General features: G+C 34.8%; 1 protein-coding gene across 2 annotated transcripts in view; it reads left to right on the top strand.

The window, feature by feature from the left end:
* The first annotated feature begins 5,279 nt into the window (after positions 1–5,279).
* The window catches only part of LOC111064301 (calcitonin gene-related peptide type 1 receptor), a 177,828-nt gene continuing 158,593 nt past the window's right edge, over positions 5,280–24,514 (top strand). For both annotated transcript variants that reach the window (XM_039425694.1, XM_039425686.1), the window contains exon 1: positions 5,280–5,562. The gene's annotated coding sequence lies outside the window, so the exon portion shown is untranslated. The remainder of the gene's footprint in view (positions 5,563–24,514) is intronic.

Genomic DNA, 24,514 nt, shown 5'->3' with positions numbered 1-24,514 from the left:
TAGTGCGCAAAGTGACAGTTTGCTGCACCGAAAGAAACGTTTATGTTTTCGCCTATGGCTCGTGCGGAATAATGGTTTCTTGAGTGCAGCAAACAAACTTTGTGCACATATTTCACATTAAATTTTTCCTACAGTTACCATTGAATATGAAAAGTGGGTAATTATGGGTAAAATTCCCTGAAATCCATCAAATGTTTTTCTGTGTAATTTTATTATTAATAAAAACCTTAATTTATTTAAAATTGAATAATAATAATTAAATTATAATGATTAGTAATTCAATTGAAAATTTATCTGACTGGGGGTTCATCTTATGTAAGCATTGAAATGACAATGAAATAAGCATATTATAATGAGGTCCACGTTATAATGACAGTATATTTGATAAACGTTGATGTTGCTATCCTTGTCTATCGTTCGACAAAGTAGGTAGTACTATCCTTTTCTAGCTTTACAGCGAAGCCAAATCTGTTTTTGACAATGTAGAAATATAATAAATTAATCAAGCACATAATAAATAGGCAACGCTGTTCTCCACTGTGATTATAACGTGGACCTCACTATACCACAGTCAGTGTTACCAACTTAATTTTGATTTTCCTGCACTGGTGCTCCATATAACCATAGATGAAGGATAAGTAAGTATATTATTCTCACTATATTATTCTTGTCTCTGATATAACCTACTAACTATTTTGCATTGTCATGCTGCAAATCTGGAGTACGCAAAGTAATACTTTGCGCACTAGAGCGGAAAAGTGATTCTTTGTGGCCTGCAATCAGTGCACTAAATGGTCACTTTTCAAGGTATCTCTGTCGACAGAGAATTTGGAATTTGTAGGAAAAATTCATTTAATGAATGGTTATCAAACACCATATTGTTGGTTATGTACTCTATGGCTATGCTATGGTAAACTAACTATCAGCACATGCGCAGAGAAGCAAGCAGACTACAATAATCGACCAATGAGAGCTCAGATAGTTGGAACTGTACCAGGTCGGACCATTTACCACGCTTCGATTGTGGGGCAGGAATTTGGAACTGGTTTCTGGTACAGAATCTGTCAAAACTCTTCCCATGGAACGCGAAACTTTTTACCTGGTAAATTGAGAATTGGACAATTCACCACATTCCATGTACACAGAACGGGCCCAATATTATCCCTAAAGCCCATTGAAATAAGACAAATAACAAGTTTCTCTGAGAAAATTGGTATTTTGTTCTTGAAAGGTCTGTACACATTTCAAAGGGCGGTTCGTTCACTCATTAGCTAGCTTACTGGATTGTGGACTTTGGCAGCGTCGAATATTGAATGCTGTTAATTATGGGACATGATTATACCTGTGGGCGAAGTAGTCCCCCGTAATGTAATTGCTGGATGGATAACAGCTCGTCGACAATCGCCTAGTTAATTAACGTATTAACGAGATGCTTCGTTTGGGCATAAATTATTAGACGGGAATTCCGTAATACATATTTAATTAACGATAATTTGCACATTTCAAGTCATGAAATCAATTTTCGACGAGCAGACAACTCCGTATTGAATCCATTAAAAGAATTTAACGCTCTTAGATTTCAGTTTTATCAGTATTTTTTGTGTGAACTATAATTTATTCGCATATCTAGCTTGAACTATTCGAAATTCAATGGACCTTTCTGAATTGATTACAATTTTTTGATGGATCCACTATCCACTCTCTACGCTGAGAACTAAGACTGGTTGTATTCAGCATTATGATTTCTCCACAATAATTTAATAAATGGAAATTATAGAGTGTTCCAATAATAAGCTGCTTTGTAATAATTGCTTGCTCAGCGAGCGTTTTCGATATTCTCCTTAAAATTGGTATTTGCTCGATTATAATATTCTCAGATATAAGTACCGGTATAATAGTCCCAATTATACCGTAGGTAATTGAACATATTATATTGATTCATAAGTGAGTAATTTTCTAAACTTGTTTAGAAGGGCCTCAACCCCTTACTATTCTTTATTCTTACCGACGTTTTGAATGACCGAGCTTCAAAGATGCTTAGACCTTGTGTAATTCATTGAAGTTTATTGGTGATAATTACATTTTGAATATTAACATTCATAATTAGATTCAAAGAAATCACTAATACATTAATAATCAGTCTCGCCTTATCCGTCTAGCTAGGGGGCTTTGCCCCCTGGACCCCCGGCAGAATCATCCACAAAACCAGAAATGTGAAAAGCAGACTCGCTTCGCCCATAAATACTTGTATTCGCAGACTCGTATTATTTATTTTAGTTTGCTTCCTCCGCGCCCATTAAACAACCAATAATACAGACTTTCAGGCGGTGTGTATCGAGTTGAAATTTTTCAACTTTTTCGTTCCCGAAAACCCCTCTGGCAGAATCTTGAAGCCTCTTCTCTGTTACTACACAAAGTGTAGACTCAAGCCGATCCTCTAACTGATTTGAACATTTTCTGTTAATTATTAATTAGTTTTTGAAAAATCTGGATACCGCAAAAACGCTGGAAAACGCCAGCAAAATCTTGAAGCCTTCTCTAGACTCTAGCGTATCTTTTGTAACCGATTTAAACGTTTTCTGTTCATTATTCATTTTATGCTCTCGGGAAAGCTGAATAACGCAAAAAACGCTGGAAACGTTGGTTGTATCTTTGGCGTCATTTTCAAGCACTCTCAATACAAAATTGAATTTGGAATATTTTAAAATCTGCTCTTAGTGCGCATTTAGAGGGCCAACTGAACAACATGTCAAATATTTGAACGTATTTGGTCTAGTAGATGTTTAGTTCTGTTCATTGTGATAATTAGTGAGTGAGTAAATGCCATTTCGCTTTTATTTATATGTAGAAGGTAGATAGCTCTTAAGATTCAGAACTTCTGAGTGTGGAGTCTATATAATTATTCTGAAAATCATGTGAGTAAACTAAGGCCAGCGCATAGCCTACAGCAGCAGACAGACGGAGAAAAACATAGAAAGTCTGCATACTATGTGAGTAGATAAATAATATGCAGACGAACTGTGCGTAGCAACATTTGAATACCTGTGAAGAGGGTTTTCCTCCTTCTATCTGCACTCGCAGCATACGTCCGTTGCTGTGTGTGTGTGTGTGTGTGTGTGTGGTGTGTGTGTGTGTGTGGTGTGTGTGTGTGTGTGGTGTGTGTGTGTGTTTGTGTGTGTGTGTGTGTGCATGTGTGTGTGTGTGTTTGCCTTTATAGTCTAACTACTGTTATAGTATATTATTGTTGTTCTCACTCACGAATATCATTGACTATAGTGAGGTCCACGTTATAATGGCATCAGTGGTTAAAGATAGGAGAGCAGCGTTGCCGATCCTCTGTCTTGTCAATGCCTTCTATAGACGGTAGCTGATACAGGTCTATTGATGTGATATTAACTGTTCATTCTCGTTTAAAATAATCAATCAATTATATTTATTAAGCAAAAAATTATATTTTTCGCCACACTGCACAGAAAGCAGCTGTTTTCCAGTCCCTACGTAGATCTGAAAGACCTTGTTTGCAGACGACGTCAGAAAAGGGTTTCTTTTCCGGTCTAGGCCAGAAAGTTGTCTCTTTCCAGCCGCTCATGGAAGTAGTTAATAAGTCATCCGCTAGATCGGGCGAGTGTCCACTTTCATCATCAGCTGAAGTCGCCATGATTTCAGTTCCAGTTTCGAATCAAACTAATTCGCTTCGCAACCAGTTTTATTCAATTATTTATTGTTGATTAGTGCATTCCGAATTTTCAAAAATGCTTGAAGATGACTGTGGTATTCCAAGTGAAATTTTAAAAGAATCTGAAATCCTGACTGCAAATCTTCTACCACTAAAATCAAGAGATAGGTACGATAGCTTAACGAGTATTCTTTATTTTGTATTCTTTATTTATTTTGTCAGCAATACCTGTAGTGTGGCGAAAAATATCGTTCGCACCACGGGCAAAAATGTTTTTCTGCTCTAGGTGCGAAATATACTATTTCAATAATTTTATAATGAATTTCAACAATAAGTAAGATGAAATACTTCGTTAATTAATTATTAATACAACATTGTTAAAAACGATCTGGCAACAGATCAAAGCGAGAAAGAGATAACGCTATCCGCTTCGTTGTATGATAGTCAAGGATAGCCAGTCAAACACTGCCATTATAACATGGACCTCACTATAGAAACGATAGGTACTTTCAATTTTACAATACTGTATTTACAACTGAAACCATAATAGTTTACTTTTTGAGGTTATGATTATAAGCTGCCATCCTTTTAAATGTGGACCTATCCTACTTCGGTACCTACAGTGATGAATTAACTTTCAAGTTTTTTTGTACATATATAATAAAGATGAATAGGATGGATTTGATTTCTCAAATATCCTTTTGAAATTTCTTGGTTGACCACAACATGTTCCAGCCAATTTCAAGTGGGGAGTGGTTGAAATATGTGGTGAATAAGTAAAACATTTCAAAAATATACTTGAGAGGTATTATTCATTTTTTCAATATTGTAGAACGTTGTAAGGAAACACACTAATAAAGAAACACTTAAACTATTCCTGCATTGATGAGATAAGATCCTTGGTACGGTGCCTCTATTTGAAAAAACTCGGTTACAATTTCAGATTCTTCAAAAATCTTAGAAACTTCAATGATTACCGTAGTCTTACAAAGGAACTGATATCTAAGAGAATAAATTATGTATTGCCTTTTAAAATGAATAGTGTCGTTTATAGATACCGAATACGATACCAATACGTTTATAGATACCGAATTCTGCTAGAATTAGTGTTATTGGCCAACTAGGAAAAATGATTTACAATGTTCAGTTTTTAAGAGGCAAATAATATTTAAAATTCTGCATTTTATTATCGTTAGACAGAAATATTTATTTTCCTCTTGAAATAGGTGGACACAAATTAATTTATTTTTAAATTGTGATTTGGAAAGTTATTCGTGTTAAATCGTTGAACTCTGCTTCTATGTTATTATCCAGATTGATGAGGACAGGTTGAATTTTCGAGCCAGAATAAATTGGAGAGAGACAGAGAAGACAAAACAAAACATCGCTCGGCTCAGAAAACAAAACTAGCAGGTTGACTTTGAGGAAGTTGGACTTGATTTATGGAAACTCTTTATCGATGATGCGGGCGTAGTTGTGTGGAACAACAACAATTTTTTGTTCATTCATGCGATACGTGTTGATGAAATTCGGCTGGAATGGCAGGCTTGTTGGCATGCGCGGGTTTCGCACTAATGTTGGCTGCGCGCTGCGCGTCGCCAGTCCAGTCGGTGTTCGCTGCTCGCTCTTATCACTTCGGACATCGGTGCATCTCCAGTCCGCCCGCCACAGACGCACTACAGCAGACCGCTCGAGCTACTGTGACAATGTTCGATAGTGCTGAAGGGACACTTGGACACAAACCCTTGTGCTACACGGCATCTTGATCGATGTTTTCACAAGCTCTTTCAATCATAAACCCGTCGGCAACTACTCTACAACTTCCCAATTGAAAAACTACGATAACTTCTGGAAACTTTTCGAGAAGAATTTGTCGCTGATATTAAGTAAGTACGGTACGATAAACTTTGTTTATTAAATTCTGTTGGCTCTAATTATTGTTTTTTCAGTTTACTTCGCTTGCTCTATGGATTGGCGGCGTAAAGGGTGGAAGAAGGGAGGGAGGATTTTGCAAACATATTTTAGCGGCTGAGTTGGGAACGATATTTTTCATTCCACCAAATCTGTTTTGCATGTTCCTCAACATCCAAAATTCATCAGAAATGCATGAAAATAATAATGCAACTGAATACTAGAAACAATAATACAATTAGCGGTTACATCAGTAGCCTACAATCTTCACGGAGCTTTCAGAACAATGGAGACAGATTTCTATAAAACAAAGACTAAATATATATCATATATATATATATAAATAATGTAGAAGTAATTGATTGATTATTGTTGACTAGATTTTATTTTCGAATTTTTTGAATGGTGTATTTTATCAATAGTATTTATTGTTTCTAGCCTATGCTAGTGTGATTCAGACTTTTAGGCTATATAGTGATGGAAATTCACTCACATTTGGAATGTTGATCACGTTTAGGCATTACAAAGATGTGAATGATGGATTCCATGGTAGAAAATATATTACAACTATCATAAATTTGCTTTACATTGGATTAACCTTTTAAAATCAGCCTTCCTAGTCAGTGAACTTGCCCTGTGAAGTAGTCTAGATTCCGGTTTTGGCATTTCTCTGACCAAAAACTAACAATCAAGTGAGATTCACTGTGATTCCTATGAGATTCACTAATGATTTCTATTGAACATTCGGTATGGTAATGCTAATCGCGACTCTAGTAGATATTTATTACAATAAGCATGAAAGAGACTAGCCTAGAAACCCTTTTCTCCACCTCATTATAATGACGTGGTAGGTACAATACCTGTATTCCAATGGGATAAGTATAGAGTACTCCACCAAAGAATAGGAAACAGAAGAATAAAAAAGATACTAAGATTTTTCATGTTGAAGCAAGTGAAGAGCTCAACTCATTATGCATATCTCAGAAAGTTCAATATAACGAGGGTAGATGACAAATGGCTGATTTTCTGCGGCAGCCATTTTGATTGGTTGAATGAGGGAAGACATCGCAGTAGGTGGACCTCAAGAAGAAAGGAATATAAGATTGAGATGGATCATTTGCATTTTTATGAGGTGATATGCGCTAAATTAATCTTACAGTCGTCGTGGAAAGACATCTTGAAGATTTATTTATTGATCTTATTGATCTTTATTGGATATCCATTAGCGATATCTAGGGTATAGGAGAACTTCGTAAAAACTCATTTAAATAAATTTCAATTGAGGAAAAATCATACTACCGTAGTTGAATTCATTCGCTTGTACAATAATAATTGCACTTCATATTTTAATTTGAATTTACCACAAAACGTTGAGGTAATTAGATAGTATTAACCAGTGAGAGTGCTATTTAAGATAAGGTACCAATGATGGTAATAATTTATTTTAATTTTTTACAGTTTACTGATAAATGATTTATTGATAAAACAGAGTATAGATGTTATGAAAAAAGAAATAATACGACCATCATGACCGTTACAAAGGGTTTCAAGGGGTTATAATACACGAGGCTATAATAATCCGAAATTGTAGTCTGAAGTTGATATTCTGGCAAAACATTTTCTTGTAAAATATAATGTTTCTCCATTTGGTTCTCCAGATATCCGATCTCATAACAGTAATCTCGGAATGTGTAAAAGCAAAACCTCGAAATAGAATTTTCTCGTTCACCACCTACTAGAACTTTCTTATTGGCTACCCACATAACATCTTTGAGAACCAATCTTATCCTGGAGTTATAATCCCTCCTTAAACAAAATCCTACCTCCATCACGTGACTTTCCGACCCCAAAACATAAAAACCCTGACATCAACCACTACTTATTTTTGTTCCATTACATCAAATTTCAGCGACACACTTTATTAACATCGTCACCCTCTTTCCTGTGGGCACTTGATTTATAGATAGATGAAAACTGGTAAATCAATCTTGCTAAAATAGGCTCTCATTCCTTGTGAATTAGACGTGTATACTTAACCTGGTGAATGCATCATTACTCATTCAAATGTACCGATTATAAATAATACTACGCACGAGGCTTGATGGAAATAACAATAACATCTCTGCAAAATTTATATCACATTGATTTTCTTCAGTATTACAATGAGTTTCAGTCGCAAGTGAATTATACGTTTCAAGTCAAAATAATTGAGTAGTCTATATCATGCATTTAATTGGATATGCCGAACAGTGTGATTGATCAATATTACTTATAATTTATATGACTCGTTATCAATCAAGAAATGAAGACGAAAGGTTTGCAAGCACTTTTGGACTATTTCGAATGATTTAGTAATGTAGACTTTAGATGATTTTCGAGCTGTTTTATTATACTACGAAGTACTGCTTAAGTAAAGATCAAGTGAATGTTGACTTTGGAATGTTTAAGTTGATTTTGAAACGATCTCTCAATCATGATTCGGTGTTCTTCGGATATTCCTCATCCATCGACAGAATGTAAACAATTATTATCAATAAATGGAACAGATACCGTATTAGATTAGGCTGCTGATGGAAATCTCGCACCAGCTTCGTAATAATGCTTCTGCAGCATTGATAGAGATTCTTCTCCGTAAGTTATTGAGAAGAAAAAAGAGTGCGAAAGTATTTGATTTGATTTGATTAAATTTTCTTCCTGGAGACTCTTAAAAGAGTATGGGAAATCGTTCTACTATTTGTCAAATAATAGAAGAATACAAATAAACATATTTATAAATCACATTCTACAATGTACATTACAATTTAACCCACCCAAAAGCCTCATTCTTCATCCATAAATTCTTGAATACTGTAGTATACCCCGTTTGCTAGATATTTTCCAATAGCTTTTTTAAAATATCCTTATTCTCATTTTCTTTCAAAGCTGACGGCAGGCAGTTTACTCATAAATTTGATGATACCCATATAAGAAGGCTTTTTCTCATACTGAGTTGTCCTGTGGTATTGTGCAGAAAATTCTCTCTTATTTCTTGTGTCATAATTATGTACGTCAAGTTCTTATCTCTTATATACATAATCACTTCGAAAATGTACAGTGCAGGCACAGTTAGTAGTCCTAGATCTTTAAAATACTCTCTGCAGGACTCTAATGGCTTAAGACCTTTTATTGCTCTCACAGCTCTCTTTTGCATTCTAAAAAATCTATCTAAATTTTTGAGACTGGAGCCGCCCCATACCAATATTGCATACCGAATAAGCGACATTACATAATGATAAACTGTACATGTTGAGATAGTGTACCCAGTACTTAATCTTGAAATCTGCCTGAGTGCAAATACTCCAGATGATATTTTACAGCAATTGATCAATATAGTTATCTAAAGACAAGTTCTGGTCCAGCAAGACACCTAGAAATTTCACAGACAGAGGTTGTTCAAAATTCACTCCATTTATTTGAACGTTTATTTCTTCAAGTTCTCTGTAATTATTTCTATGTTTGAACTGCAAGAACTGCGTTCTAATTTCGTTTACTTTGAGGTTATGTTGACTGAGGAATTGGGCTATGGCATGATGTATATTGACTATGTAAAAGTACCTAATAATTCTAAATTTTCTGCATCCTTTGCACTACAAACGTAGGATGTGTCGTCAGCATACATTAAAATTTTACCACTTGTTATTATTTGTGGTGAATCGTTCACATATAAAATGAATAATAATGGTCCGAGGATCGAACCCTGTGGTAGACCTGTTTTATTGTAAGATTATTTGATCTGTATTTAATTTTTTGTCCATTTTCCTCTTTAGTTATCTCCACACACTGACTTCTACCCACAAGATAAGATTTGAACCATCAAGTTCCACATCAGCAACTCCCATATATTCAATTTTTTTCAACAACATAGTGTGATTCACACAATCAAAAGCTTTGCTCATATCGAGAAAAACCCCAACTGCCTTTTTACCATTATCCATTCTATCTATTACATTCTCCACAAGAGACGCAATGGCTCACCTTGATGATTTATCCTTCTGAAATCCATGTTGCCTGGATGATAAAATTCCATTTCAAAAGAATGCTCAACGAAACGAATTAACATTGCTTTTTCATAGATTTTGCCCAGTGCATTCCCTATAGTGATTGGTCGAAATTTGCCAAATTTTCTTTCCACTCTTGTGGATTGGCACTATCTTCGACTCTTTCAATTTCTGAGGAAACACTCCACTCGAAGGACATATTCACCAATACTGTTAGTGGAGCAATTAAATACTTTTTATAACAACAGTGGAGATCCCATCAAGACCAGTTGCCCTCTTACTCTTCAGGGAATGAATCATTTCGAGAAATTCTGTTTCTGTGAGAGGAACAACAACCATCTTTTCAATATGGCTTGAGTCATTTTCTGTTTCAAGACATGATTTTTTAAACCATTCAAAACTGAGTCTTCAATGTTTGAGCCAACTTCCTGGAAGAGCTTATTTAGATAATTACAAACCTCGTTACCATCTTTCAAAACCGTGCCCTCTTTTGTTTTCATACTACCAATGTACCTGCTAAAATTTTTTTGCCTTGATCCGGTTTTTTCATCATTTATGATCCTCCATAAACATTTATTCAGAAAAAAACGGGAAAAGGAATAATATAGAAAAAACGTTTCGCCTTGATGTAAGACATGTAAGGCTTTAAGCAAATCCGAATTGTTTGATACATCAGTTTTATTAATGGTAAATTAATGAAGTTTTCATGAAAAACAAAGTTTTCTTTTCTTCTACTACTATCCTAATCGGTTCGGTTAGTCTTACATACTAGATAATTTCTACTCTTCTTCTCAAAGTTGATACTTCTTCTTAAATTTTAATATCCGAAAGCCATGTATGCAATTTTTGTATTCCTATTTATACTCGTATCAATGTTGCTTCCAGTTGGGAGTGAAGTTAGCTAAGCGAAATTAAGTGTTGTAGTGTTGATATGAGTGGAGGATAAGTAATGCCAGAGCGGAATATTATCTTGCTAGCAGCAAGTCCGTCGCCGACTCCTCCACTAGCTAGCCATTTTCCATTCCTTCATTTTTTTCTTCTTCGGTGTTGAATGAGTGTCTAGTTTCTCCATTAAGGATGTTTCACGTTTGTGAATGAACTTGTGTTACTCCAACTGAAACGTTTTTTGTTTTATCTGCAAGAAAACACTCATCCCGACAGACATCTCATTTCCTCTTCACTACATAGTGAATGAAGGGATGCGCTCCTCATAAATCATACTCCATACCCCATTACACCATTGTCATCAAAATGTGGACATACTGTAACACGCGGAATGTCGTTTTTGAAAAATTAGGAAAAGCTCACTCAATTTAACCAGGAGGTAAGAGGTCGTTTGAAAAAGAAGGTAACTCTTGCTTGTTAGGATTATAATAATATTCTGGCTACTATTCCATGTAATTTGGAGCTGGAAATTCTTCGTGAAGCCATAATTCATATGAAAAAATAATTTATTCGCACCATGATAACAGATCAGTTAAGTGGAGGAGAATATTCTCATCCTACTTTCCTTGAATATTGAGTCTATTGTAATCTTACTAGAGGAAGGATGAGGATAATTTTGTTGAAAAGGTATGTTCAAAATAACAAGTAGAAAAATACCTTGTCGATTCAAAACTCTCCTCTTCAAATTTATCACAGATTCCATTTTAACAGTAAGAAATAGATTCGACTCATTTTTTGAGTATGAAAAATATTATCTCTAGGAAACAATAAGACTTATCTTCTTCTCTACAAACCCAAAATTCTTAGAACCATTCTTCACTTTATATTCCACTTGAGAGTCGAAGGACTCATTATTCATTCCATTCCTGGTTACGAAGCAGAATATAAAGAGGATAATCGGTTTCCGATCATTTATTATTCAAGGAGAATGTTTTAATGCAAAACATCATCATAGAGTATAGAATTGGGTGGAATACTTTCCGAAGTTTAGTAATACTTTTGAATTATTTATGCAAGGTGGACGAAGTTCTTCTAGAAGCTGTTTTCAAGCTGCTGTAACGCTGTAACATCATTTCACAAGATTGTTGGTGAGGGTATGAGGAGAGGGTATGAGCAAGCAGTTAAAAAGGGGTTCCTCGGAATTAGATTTTGTTTCTGAAGAACTCTTCAACTCCTAATGTCCATTTGTTACTTCTTATTAAAATCTTCATCACAACTTAAACGGAGCTTGAGAGCTTTGCCGATCGTTAATTCAGTCTTGTTTCATAAGTTGAAACGAACAGAAGCAAACTCTACATCACTTTTCAAGCATTAAATTTGCCTTTGCCAAGGGAAAAAATGAGGGTTTTGAACTTTTTCTAGATACGTACTCGAAATATAGTTAAGTTGAACAATTTTGTCAATCTTGTCTTGTGTGACCCTTCTTCAACATCATTTAATGTTGGTTCCTTGATATATAATCATGTGACTTAAAATGTACGAGTTAAACGTACCATTGAGAATATGTATAAATTTGACCTAAAATATTGATACGCAGTGTCATCATATCAGAAAAGTAATTTATTCAAGTAAAGATTTGAAATGAAGACTTGATAGAATGTTCTAGCCCAAAATCTAATTCCTTACAGAATTGAATTCTAGACCAGCACGTTCTGAAGAAAATAAAAAGGTTCCATATACAAATTAATATAGAACCATGTCAGTTTCAATGTTCATGGTCTTATAATTTTAAACGAATAACATTTATTTCTTGATGATCAATCATTATTGTAATAATTATTTCATGGGTTGAAGCCCACGAGATGGAAAAAATGTTTAGTAAGTGTAATTCATCGATAGTTTACTACAGTTGTTGATGAATATTGATTGATTTATAGGTCACTTCAACCTATGATATACTAATTGTTATCGTTTATTTATAAAAGCCTTTCTCAATGTTCCTAAAATACATCCTCAATCTAGGTACATAACTTAGGTATAGGATACAATGTATTCTAGGTTCATTGGATTTTCCCTGGAAACCTCAAATATAATTTGTATCGTACTGGGCTCAAAACCCTTTTAAACTCTTTTAGATGCAACTGTGATATATAGCGTCGCGCGTTGTGCAATCTTTTGATTGTCTGTATTCAAACGAGAATAACGTGTATAATAATTCATCCTGAATTCTCATATTCGAAGAAGATCGAAAAAGTATTCCTGAAACAAATTGGTTGATCTTATAGGAACAGTAATCAAGGATCTTGATTCTGAATTCCTCGAATTCTATCACATTCATTGCTAATTCATCTGATATGTTGTAGAATCTCAGTTCTCTCCACACAGGATAAAACGTTTCGCTTCTCAAATATCATTTCTCCAGCTACGCTCATTTACCAGTTCATTGTAAAAAATATGCGTGAATTCCAAAAATCCACCACTGAACTCGCGCATCCCTTAGGAACGCAATCAACTGAGGTGAAAATCGGTGGCAAATGTGATTAGGCACGAGTGCAGCAACAGGGAGGGAAGAGGGAGCAGCAACACCATAATCAGGCGTGAGTGGAAAAGTTATGAGTCCCATGAGTCGCATATGCCTACAACAAAGCTTCTAGGAATTCACAGCAGAGAATATAGGAATATACTAAAAGAAACAGTAATCAACAGAGAATTAAATTATAACTACTGGTACCCAAACTTTTTACTCTGCTTTCTACATAAATAGCTCGCAGCTTGGATTGTAAAACTGCTTTTCATTATTTCCCGTTGAACTTTGGGCCTATATCATAAATAGATTTCCATGTCACAAAACCTTGGTGCGTAATGTGTTCTAGTACTTGAATCGTATTCCAGTACTCCAAAAATTCAAAATTCTGGAGATATAATCCAAAGTTCTCATGTAAAATCCATAAAATTGTCTATCCGATTAAACTCTAGATATTTGTTCTTGTTTTTTCCTACGGCTTGTTCTTGTTTTTCCTCCATTATGAATCCAAAGTGAGGTTGACCAATAATTCATATTTGATTTCTACTCTAAACAAGGTCTAGTACCTTGTTGGACCTGTTGAAAATGCAGCCCTGCTATTTCCTATTCCATTGCTTATCATCTGGTTATATCATTCAGACTGACATCATTGCTAGTAGCCTATAGTTTGAGCTTCAGTAAGTGCTGTATTCTGTAAGCCCGGGTTTGTTCATTTATGAAGTTATTCATAACATTTATTTTAAAAGAATATCAACACTTTTAAAAATGCACTAAAAATAAGAAAATAACTTTTTTGATCACACTTGGTTGCAAAAAAATTTCACTTTATATCCCTGAAAAAAATTCTTATTACAAGTCAAACGATAAAAGTGTGGCTCAAGCTTGATTAAGCTTCAATATCGGGGTACCGAGCTTCGCTAAGTTTGAGCCACACTTTTTACCTTTTGACTTGTAATTAGAAATTTTTTTCAGGGATATAAAGTGGAATTTATTTTCACCAAGTGTGATCAAAAAGTTATTTTCTTCTTTTTAGTGAATTCTCAAAAGTGTTGATATTTTTTTAAATTAATGTTATTTTTATCTTTTTAGTTTTCACTTAAAATTATTCACTATCTAAAAATGTGAACAAAATCTCCTAGAAGCAAGTTCTTGACCACACAGAGACTTTGGGAATTTCCTAGTCGTTGAACTAATTAAAATGGAAGTCGAAGATTGTTAGATTCATTTGAATGTTACACTTGTTTTTATTTATGCTTATGGCTTTTTCGACAGAGAGATCCTGTAAGGATGAGAGTGTAGTGTTACACTCTAAATTCACGTAGAAATCCAATGAATGGAAACGAGCTAACTCAAGACTCAACAGTGACGGAATGGAAAATTCAGTTATAAAATCAATGATAAATGCTAAAGAATTCAATGATAGATGTTATATTATTATCCCATTGCCCTGTAAGTGATTAATATAAATTGAATATCGGAGCACCGAGCTTCGCTCGTTATTTATTTATTGACTTTTGATAGACCGAACACAATTCTTTTAAATGATTGCGGAATTACTAATAGGCACAACCCAAAATTGTTTTTTTCCGAATTTCGATTTATACACTATAAATAGTCCAGAAAGTAGATTATGTTCCATACACTTGAATTCAGGTTCAATTTTCTGTTCAAACATTTGAAAACAAAAAATTAATAATTTAGATTATAAGTTATACAAACCAAATTGAATAACAAAATAACACTTACTAATCACTTGAAATGGTGAAATAATGATCAACTTCGAAAATTATGATATACTCTAGTTTAGGAGGATTATCATATCATGTCAACAAATCAGATTATGTTGATCAAATCGATTGAATTATCTAGCTAGATAAAATTTTTTGCTGATTGATTATGATTACACAGCTGGAAATAATTCTGTCTCTCTCCCACACAGCCACACGCATCTTCTGTTATCGAGAGGCGACGAAATTATCATCTGTTTTCCAAGGATGAATAATTAATGTCGTTCAGCGAGTTTTCCAAAGAATGAGACCTAGTGCAATCGAATCTTTATAATATATCATAAACCTACTATGTTCCAAATTTCGTGAAAATCGTTAGAGCAGTTTTCGAGATCCGTAAAACAAAAATAACCAGATATAAAAATAGCCAGATATGGAAATAACCAGATATATACAGAAATTGCTCGCTTAATATAATAAGATATCAAAAATTGATACTGCTCTCAACACTAATTCAGACAAAATAAATCCATCACAAAATTATTGAAAAAATAAATTTAGTACCAGCCTACTTGTGCTGCTACAGCTGTATGATAGAATCATATGAATGATAGGGAAAACTTATTTTTGCAAAAGAAAGAGGAAATGAGGGGAATCTAACCCATAATCAGCGTGCTAAGCAGACTCTCTACCTCCTAGACCACACCAGTCCTGAAGTTCAGAAGGATTTTTTTTATATAAAAGGGTCGAAACAGCAAGATCATGAACAACTCACACTCTTTCCTGTTTTTCATCCTTAAATCCTTGAATCCTTCAATCAAAATTTTACTTAAATTGTAGTGTCAGATGGTACCAATCAGCTAGTGGAAACCAGAAGGCTGTATGTGCCCTATGAGCCGAGGTATAATCGAAAAACCATGGCACGTTAGAAGTTTGTCAGAGCAACTAGAATAAAGTGTTTAAAAAAGCAGTAACAACATTATATTCATAGCAGATGTGATACTACTGCAGTTAATAATGTTTAGCAACAGTTTCAGCCCGGTAGGATGAGGCTGTGATGAGGGGCTGTCATGTTAGTAGCCCCCGGATACTAGTAATTCCCCCCCTAATAGTAATTTATTTTGATATTAATGATATATTCGCCATTGTCCAGTAAGGAAAGATGATTAGAAAAAGCTTGTCGATGTGATTTTAAAAGTGAATGTCTATGACATTGACTGAGATTAGCGTAGAGGATTAGAAAAAAGTTGAAATGGAAAAGTTTAATCAGAAATAATTCAAGTGAGATAACTCAGAAATAATTTAGTGAATTTAAAACAGTAAAGGATATAAAATCCACCTAAAATAAAATCGAATTATTGATGAAACTTATCATTTACCTAGAACCATTTGTAAAATCAGTGGAAATCGACAAAAAATTATCAGATTGCCATCTTCATTCGACCATGATCGGAATTAATGAACTGTTGCATTCTGAGTAGCGTACCGACTGGAATATTTTTATGCTCCACAAGATTTTTGTGATTGGACAGTGGACTCTTGATATTCTCACTACCGGCACTGTAGTGGGAACAGGCGCTGTGGCCCATTGTTTATCGGTTATTTGATTGGATCAGATTATATCGCAGCTCATCTGCCAATCAAAATGTCGCGTGACGAGTTGAATAAACTAAACAAGACCATGAAAATGAATACGAGCAACGCTCGTGCCAAATCCGATTGGACCGATATGCGCTGCGTTGCTGAAAACATTCATTCGGTTTGGTTGCGAGTGAAAAGGTTACAACAGGATACGGTAGTCTATTTCTGAAAACCACGTATTGAAACTAGGAAGCTATGGAAAAAAATAAATATGGAGATTTGCAGAATTTGTAGTTTATGAATGGATTCTACAGTTCGAAAATACGTTACAGTATCGGACAACTCACATTGTTAAGTATGTAACCGTAATCACGTAATCAGTGATTGGTGGTAAGCTGATTATGATTAGTGTTAAATTTTTACTAATTGATCAACAACAGCAAATAATTCTGGAAATGATCAAATCCGATGCGATGAGGTTAATTTCATAATAACGTCAATTCCAGGATATGTGCACTGATTTAACAATGTATGGCATATGAATGTGTAATTACTAACTACATCACAAAATGTGAATATCATTCCTATTATTTAATACTGATAAATCATTAACAGATATAATATTTGTTTCAGCGTTACTCGTGTTGTAGCAAAACCCAAATAATAGAGTAAAGAAGCATCTTTGAGATGTGTAATTTGATTTGTGTATCATAAAATGTAAACAAATAAATAAAAATATGAGATGCGATCTTTTCGTCCACTTACAGAAATCAATTGCCAAACGTTGATAATAATCGTCAAGGAGTGTTGTAGGCGCTGCGCTGTTCACATTTGAAATCAGGGAATCACTTCACTGAATAATTTTCATTTCGAAACTTGGTTTTGTTGGGAAAAGATAAAACGTACTGCTTAGCTTTCAAAATCTGGTCGAGGAAGGAAAAACTCATTTTGAAAATACGATGTCGAAGTTAATAATAGCTTATTATTGCCAGAGGCGTATCTAACCAAGTTTGAACGTCGTAAACTCGTAATCCATTTGAATTGGAGGTTTATCCAGGAAGAGGATGAATATCATGAGTTGTGTGGTGGAGCTTCTATCATCAAAGAGGATGAAAAAGGGCTACGAACTCTACAATTAAGGTCACTTGAAAAAATCTGTAGCTTCGAAAGAACTTATGTAGAAAAGTCAACATCATGTTGATTTTATCCCGAATAATTCATTCACTAATGAAATAATCATTCAGTAAGTCCTAATCAATACAATATTTTTTTCTATAAATACTTGTTTGAAAGTTATTTTGACAAAGTATTGGAAGACTTCAGGCATGAATTGAGGAGAGACAGTTTAATCTCTTCATTCAAGTAAAAGCTTACTATACCACTAAGAAACCATTCGATAAAACAATGAATATAAACATCCTCATCCACAAGTTTTTATAGAACAAAAGTTCTTACAACTTTTATCTTGGTAAGAATAAAACTTATTACGTTTTGCAGTTTTTATGACAGTGGTTTCAGATTGTTCTGGATTGGCTGTCTCAGAAATACAACAATTGCTGAACTAATTTCATGATATATAGACTGTATGGAGTGTTTTGAGTATACTGTATTCCCTCTTTATTCTATTTATATGACCACCCATTCTAAACACACATCCGATTCATATGTGCGGTCTATTGTGATTCAATTCATAGCATTTCAAATAATGAAAATTAATGTTATTTATATACATCAAGATCTAACACAAACAATGCTGAGTTTGATAAAAACATATAGAAATAAGTATTCAGATCATGTCCTTAGATTGCCAAAAACCGTCTCCCATTAAATGTCCTACTCCACGAGCCATTAGGCAGAAGAAGTATTGGTGGACCGAGGAATAGATGGACGCCGGAACAGGCTTGAAGAGCCTAATACATGACGACGACGATGATGATGATATCAAACACTATGAAAGTTTAAACCGATCATTTCCAAGACTACTCTTCCTGAAGATAATGTACATGGGTTTGTAAATTCTGTTTGTAAAATTACGCTGAAATTTGTGTGTGTAGAGTTGAACCGCTTTCATATTGTCGGCACGTTTATCAATTACCGGAAATACTGGACAGGCGACACTTCATGGATGGATGCCCTTATTTTGGCGCAGACTGTAAATCAATTGAGCTAATTTTGAAGTCGTATCATTCAGAAACGGAGTTAGAATTTATATCTGAATTGTTTTTGTTGGTCTGCTTTCTGAGTCCACAACATCAGCAGGTCATAAATAATTATTGATTTTATTGTTTTGTTACCCTCTTTCCTCTCATCTGTCATCAATTCTAATGGAGAGTCGTGGCTTCATTCATTATCGAATTGATCACTGAACAAAAAATGCTTGTTAAAAGACCATCCATTTTTGAAAATTGTTATTTATTATGTTGTGATGGGGAGAATCGTATTTACGAGTTCAACTACAACACTTTATTTTATCATGGAGCTGTTTAGAGCATTCTCAGTTAAAAGGAACAAAACAAAAAGATGTTACCTTGAACAGGAATGAGAATCATCTAGAACTAGATGAGGATTTGGTGAAGCCAGAGCTTTAATTTCATTTATCGTTCATCAAATTTGTAAAGAATTCGAATATCACAATTGGGAATTTGCCTTAGAATATTATTCTACAATAAAATTTCCAGTACTATTCAATTGTACCAGTTGATATCACCTCTCCTTACTGTATTAAAAATGCTTCATTATTTTCGGGATGGATTCAATTGTTGAAAAATCTTCCTGTTTCTTGCTTGCTATCGTCACTTCACTACTTTTACTACTTTTGGGTGGAAGATCAACTATTACGAATCAAATAGGAAACCAATCCAAGAACCACTATTCAAATTTGTTTAGTATCTTATAGGAGAGTTTTTTTTTATTTTACTTTAATAGGGAAGTCTATGATATTGTGTTATGTAGAAATTGAGAATGATAGATAAAAAAGGTGAGTTTTGAACAACAAAAAAATAAATAGGAGTATGTGGAACCATGCACAAAAACCACATCCCGAGCTAAAGAAGCTAAGGTTGAACTTATCACAAATAGTGATAAGTTGAAGAGCTGAAGAGCTCTTAATTATCAGAATTGTAAGTTTTATTCCAAGGTTGTAGGAAAATTCCTATTCCTTTGCGTTTTCTATAGAGAGTAATTTTTCCTTCAGTATTACATGTAGTTTGAATATGCTGGTATGATGTAGCTGTGGATGTTCCAAGGAAAGTACGATGAGATGACATTAAGTTGATAGAGCAGTATAATTGCAATGTTTTCTGTATAGCAATTCAATCAATCAATTAAGCAATCAATTTTATTCAAATCAACACAATACAATATACACAAAATGAAAATGCAAAAGAAAATATTATTAGAATTTGAAAATTGCAAAAGTAAGATATTACACCTTCATTCTACCTCCACAGAGGTGAACTAAATTATTTAAAGTTCCAGTTTTCAAGTGCTCAAATGATCTGGATTGAGCATCAAAGTAGAACAAAACATTGGTTAGAGTCACGCAACCAGAAACTAACTTATCTCGAGTTTTGATGTTAAATCTGCAGAAGAAAATCAATGCTGCTCCGCTACATCCAATCACAACCTCACAACCTCTGTACAGAATTAAAATTGTAGAATGTATACATTCTATACTCTCTGATCACAACAATGGAGAGCTCGATCTTTTCTGCGAATAAGAAAGGTGTCTAGGCAACTCCAAGTAAGTCATTAATTTGAAGCATACTGCTTTGATGATGCACTTGCTCCCAAATACTAATATATAATATAATATTATTATATTATTAGTCCAGTCAAATGGTCGTTTATCAGGAAACAGCCACGAAAGAATTTTTCACGACAGTTCTAAATGTATTGGGGCGCTGTATTCGAATCTGAAATTTGCTGACACGCCAGAGGGCAGCTACACCCCCAAAACCCCCAAAAATCCCCGAAATTTCCGACATTTTAATATTTTCATTTAATATCGTGAACCTTGAGTTTTTCGAGAAAAAGCATTCTCTATAAAATTAGAGATAATAATATTTCCAATAGATTGAGTGGTCGCGCAGGTGGTTCCAGAGCTACGAATTTTCAAAAAAAGGGTAGTTTTAAGGGCAATAAATACAGTCACAATCTTGTAAAGAATACATTTGATGAGACTAGTCTAGAATTATCGAATGGCAAAGCATTGCAAGCAATATAAGGAATACAAAGCTAGGAAGGATTGAAGCGATACAAGGAGCCTGAAAGGCTGGATGGAATGGCTAGCAGCAAATGCAGTTGAACATCTCAGTTCAATCAATTTCTCTCTGATTTGATGGTCAGCACTCACCTCTTCTTCATGAACCTTCTCCATGGCGAATGTTGGCTATCATGATTATGATTTTTATTCTATTAACACTCAGCAGTATCCGCTACTTCTAAACAAATTCCATTTATGAAGTTCTGGGCTCAATTCTTCATGAATTAGGTTTGTGGGGGATCTAATTGGTCAACTCAGGAAACATAATATTTTCCTAAAACTTTATAAAATTACAAAATGAGGCTTTGGTAGATTCACGATCTCACTTCCGAATGAAGCTACATTTTATATGGATGAGACTAGGGCAAGACATACCAGTCTCAACTGGTACAAGGGCCGAATGTTTCTCAATTGATCAGACTTATAGAATGTTTACCTTGATCTATTGGAGGTATTCTTGAGAATTATCATGTGATTGGATATCGAGAAGATTACATTTTTTATCAATAACAATCTGATTAATTAGGATCAATTTTGCTTTTATCCAACTTTTCGATCATTCAAGGAATCGTGAGAAGTACAATACGAGTGTCTGATGATCGTGGGAGAAACTTGAAGGAAACCTATTCTTCAAGGAAAAGTTATATCTTGAAAAGTTATAACTTGAAAAGTTCAAACTGAATGCTTCTCTGGGTTTCCTACTGTAACACAACATGAATTTTTACTTTCCTTGCCCTACTACCATAGGTAAGGAAAGTATTGCTTTCCAAAAAAATTAAGATACACCAATTTCAAGTTTTCTATATGTTTCAAGGTTCCCTGATTCCAAGAACATGATTTTTGGGTGTTGGTATGTGTGGGTGTATGTGAGTAGTGTAGATTTGAGAGTTCTGCACAAGACCAATAGGTGACGAGGGGCGTGGCCTAAAACCCCGCCCCCACCCCCCTCCACCCCCCAGCCCTAGTGGTGGCTATTTTGGCCACGCCCCCAACCAATAGGAAGCGAGGGGGCGTGCCCAAAATGACGGATTTCCCCCCTCCACCCCCCAGCCCAAGTGTCGGCCATTTTGCCCCTCCCCCAAAGCCCCTCCCCCAACCAATAGGAAGCGAGGAGGCGTGTCCAAAATGGCGGATTTCCCCCACCATCTGCAAAATGGCGGCCTCCCACCAATAGGAAGTCACCCCCACCAATAGACCCCCCACCAATTGCCCCCACCAATAGGAAGGCACACACAGCCATTTTGTTCCCCTTCTTTGTTGACCAGCAGGTGCCCACCACTATTAGGAAGGCTTGCTCCCCTTCTTTGTTGACCAGCAGGTGCACATGCCCCACCAATAGGAAGGCTTGTTCCCCTTCTTTGTTGACCAGCAGGTGCACACGCGCCACCAATAGGAAGGCACACATGGCCATTTTGTTCCCCTTCTTTGTTGACCAGCAGGTGCACATGCCCCACCACCACCAATAGGAAGGCTTGTTCCCCTGACCAGCAGCAGCAGGTGCACATGGCCCACCACCAATAGGAAGGCTTGTTCCCCTGACCAGCAGGTGCACCAATGGGCCAGCAGCAGCAGGCTTGCCAACCAGATATCTCAGATCTTTAAAATCTTTAAAATCTCCGATATCTCAGATTTCAACTGGGCAAAACTCACAACTACTACTACTAGCTTGCTTTTTTTTTTATTTAAATCACTACTACTAGTCATCTACTTCCCAGTCATATTTCTTTCTTTTTGTATCATTTGCTGCTGGTGGTCTCCTTCCACTGAACATTCTTCTCAGAAACAACTCTTGTACCTGATCAGAATCCAAATTATGCTGTCTAGCTTCACTCATGTCAAAGATGAACCTCTTTTTGACATATTGTGCAATCAAATAGTATGAAAAGTTGAAGAACTGTTCATGTAAATAATTCTGAAAATCGTCAACCTTCATAATCATCTGCATAATGTCAACTTTTAATTTGTCACCTAGTGCTAAATGTTTACCATCAAGTTGCTTATGCATGTCTACAAACATGTCATTAATTGCAGTTTGTATTTCTAGTACCTTCTGATTAAACTCTTGCTTCTTAATATAGTTATTTTCAGTTTGTGTGAGTAAACTCTCTTTTAAATCTGTCAATTTCCTATCTAGCAAATCTGTATCAACATGTTTCAAACTATTGTTCTTACTTTGTTGTTAACATAATGATTTCAATTCATCTGATTTTTGATCAAACAACGACCTACTAACATACTTTACCTCAATTTCATCACTAATTGATTTTGATAGGGTTTTAAATTGTAGATCAAAATTCTGTTTTTGCTGTGCTATTTCCTTCAATATATCAGACATTGTATGTAATTTACTTTCAAACACTTTCTTTGTAATTAAATCAGCCTGTAGTTTTTGGAATATATTAGTTGATATTGCAAGTAATTTGCTGTCTAGATATTTTCTATTCACTAATGATGATGAATCAGACTGCAGTCTATTGAATATATTTGTTGAAATTTCCTGCAATTTACTGTCCAAGTATTGTCTGTTAACCAACAATGGATCTGACTGTAATTTAGTAAATAAATTTGATGATATTTCAAGTAGTTTACTGTCTAAATATTCTCTACTTGCTGCCACTAACGACGACAATGTTGATTCACAACCACTGTTTACTGCTGCTGCTGCTGTTGCTGCTGCTGCTGTATGATTACTATTAAACACATGATGTGTTTGACCAAAGTGATCTATTGTACTACTACTCACATTACTACTTGCCATCTCTGTCAAGTGTTAAACACATACTAACTGCTACCACCACCTAATATAATACCACTTTCTTTGAGTTCTTCAATAATTGAAGCTATTCCAACAGTATGTGATCTATTTCCTGCCTGCTGTGATGAAATTAGAATATTTAATCCGTCAATCAGTTCATTTAGATCATCCCAATAGACATATTGTCGACTAGTAGATTCATTTCTTATAAAACCCATACCACTAACAGCAGCAGCAGCAGCAGCAGCATCACCAGCAATGATCTTCCTCAATCTTTTCTTTGTTTTCCTACTTGCTGATGGGAATAAAGATTGAATAATTTGTGATTTGTAGCCTTTATTTCTTTTAACATATCCACGACGATCTAAATGAGCAGATGTTAGCTGTAGTATGAATATGAATATGAATATGAATATGAATTTATTACCAAATACAAAAAATATTTTTACAAACAAAATATTCATTAAATTACAATAGTTTTTGGCGTGACTGGAAGAAGAAGCCTTGAGCTCCAGCCACGAGTTATTTTATCCTTAATAAAGTCTTCCGGAATTTTATTTATTAGTTTATTACTCTGATATTCAAATTGGTGTTTACTAGATGTTAATGAAGTAAAGTTAATATTGAAAGCATTTACTACAGTTGGCCGTATATTATAAGGGATTGTGCGACGGGTAAATTGATGTGTATTTTTATTAATAAAAATAATTAAATTTGACACATAAGTTTGACGTAACGTTGGTAGATCTATCTCTTCAAATATTAATCTGCTGGGATAGAGTCTGGGTCTTCCAAGCGCAGCTCTAATAATATGCTTTTGTATTATAAAAAGTTTTTTAAAATGAGTGTCATACGCTGCTCCCCATACTTCTATATTATAATGGAAAAGTGAATGAGCATAAGCGTAGTAAATCGTTCTCAAAATATTCAAGTCTTTTAATTGGTTAATTCTGTAAAAAATTGTTATTAAATATTTCAGTTTGAAGCATAGATTCTGAATGTGAACGTCCCATTTAATATGCTGATCCACAGAAACACCTAAATATTTGATTGATTTAACTCTTTCTATTGTTGGACAAGTGCAGTTAACAGTGATGTTGTTATGACAGTGTATTATCAGCTCAAGCTCATCAGGAGGCTGACCACTTATGTTA

The sequence above is a fragment of the Nilaparvata lugens genome, chromosome 1 (assembly GCF_014356525.2).
Source record: "Nilaparvata lugens isolate BPH chromosome 1, ASM1435652v1, whole genome shotgun sequence".
Taxonomy (NCBI): domain Eukaryota; kingdom Metazoa; phylum Arthropoda; class Insecta; order Hemiptera; family Delphacidae; genus Nilaparvata; species Nilaparvata lugens.
This window is presented reverse-complemented; position numbering and strand designations above follow the sequence as displayed.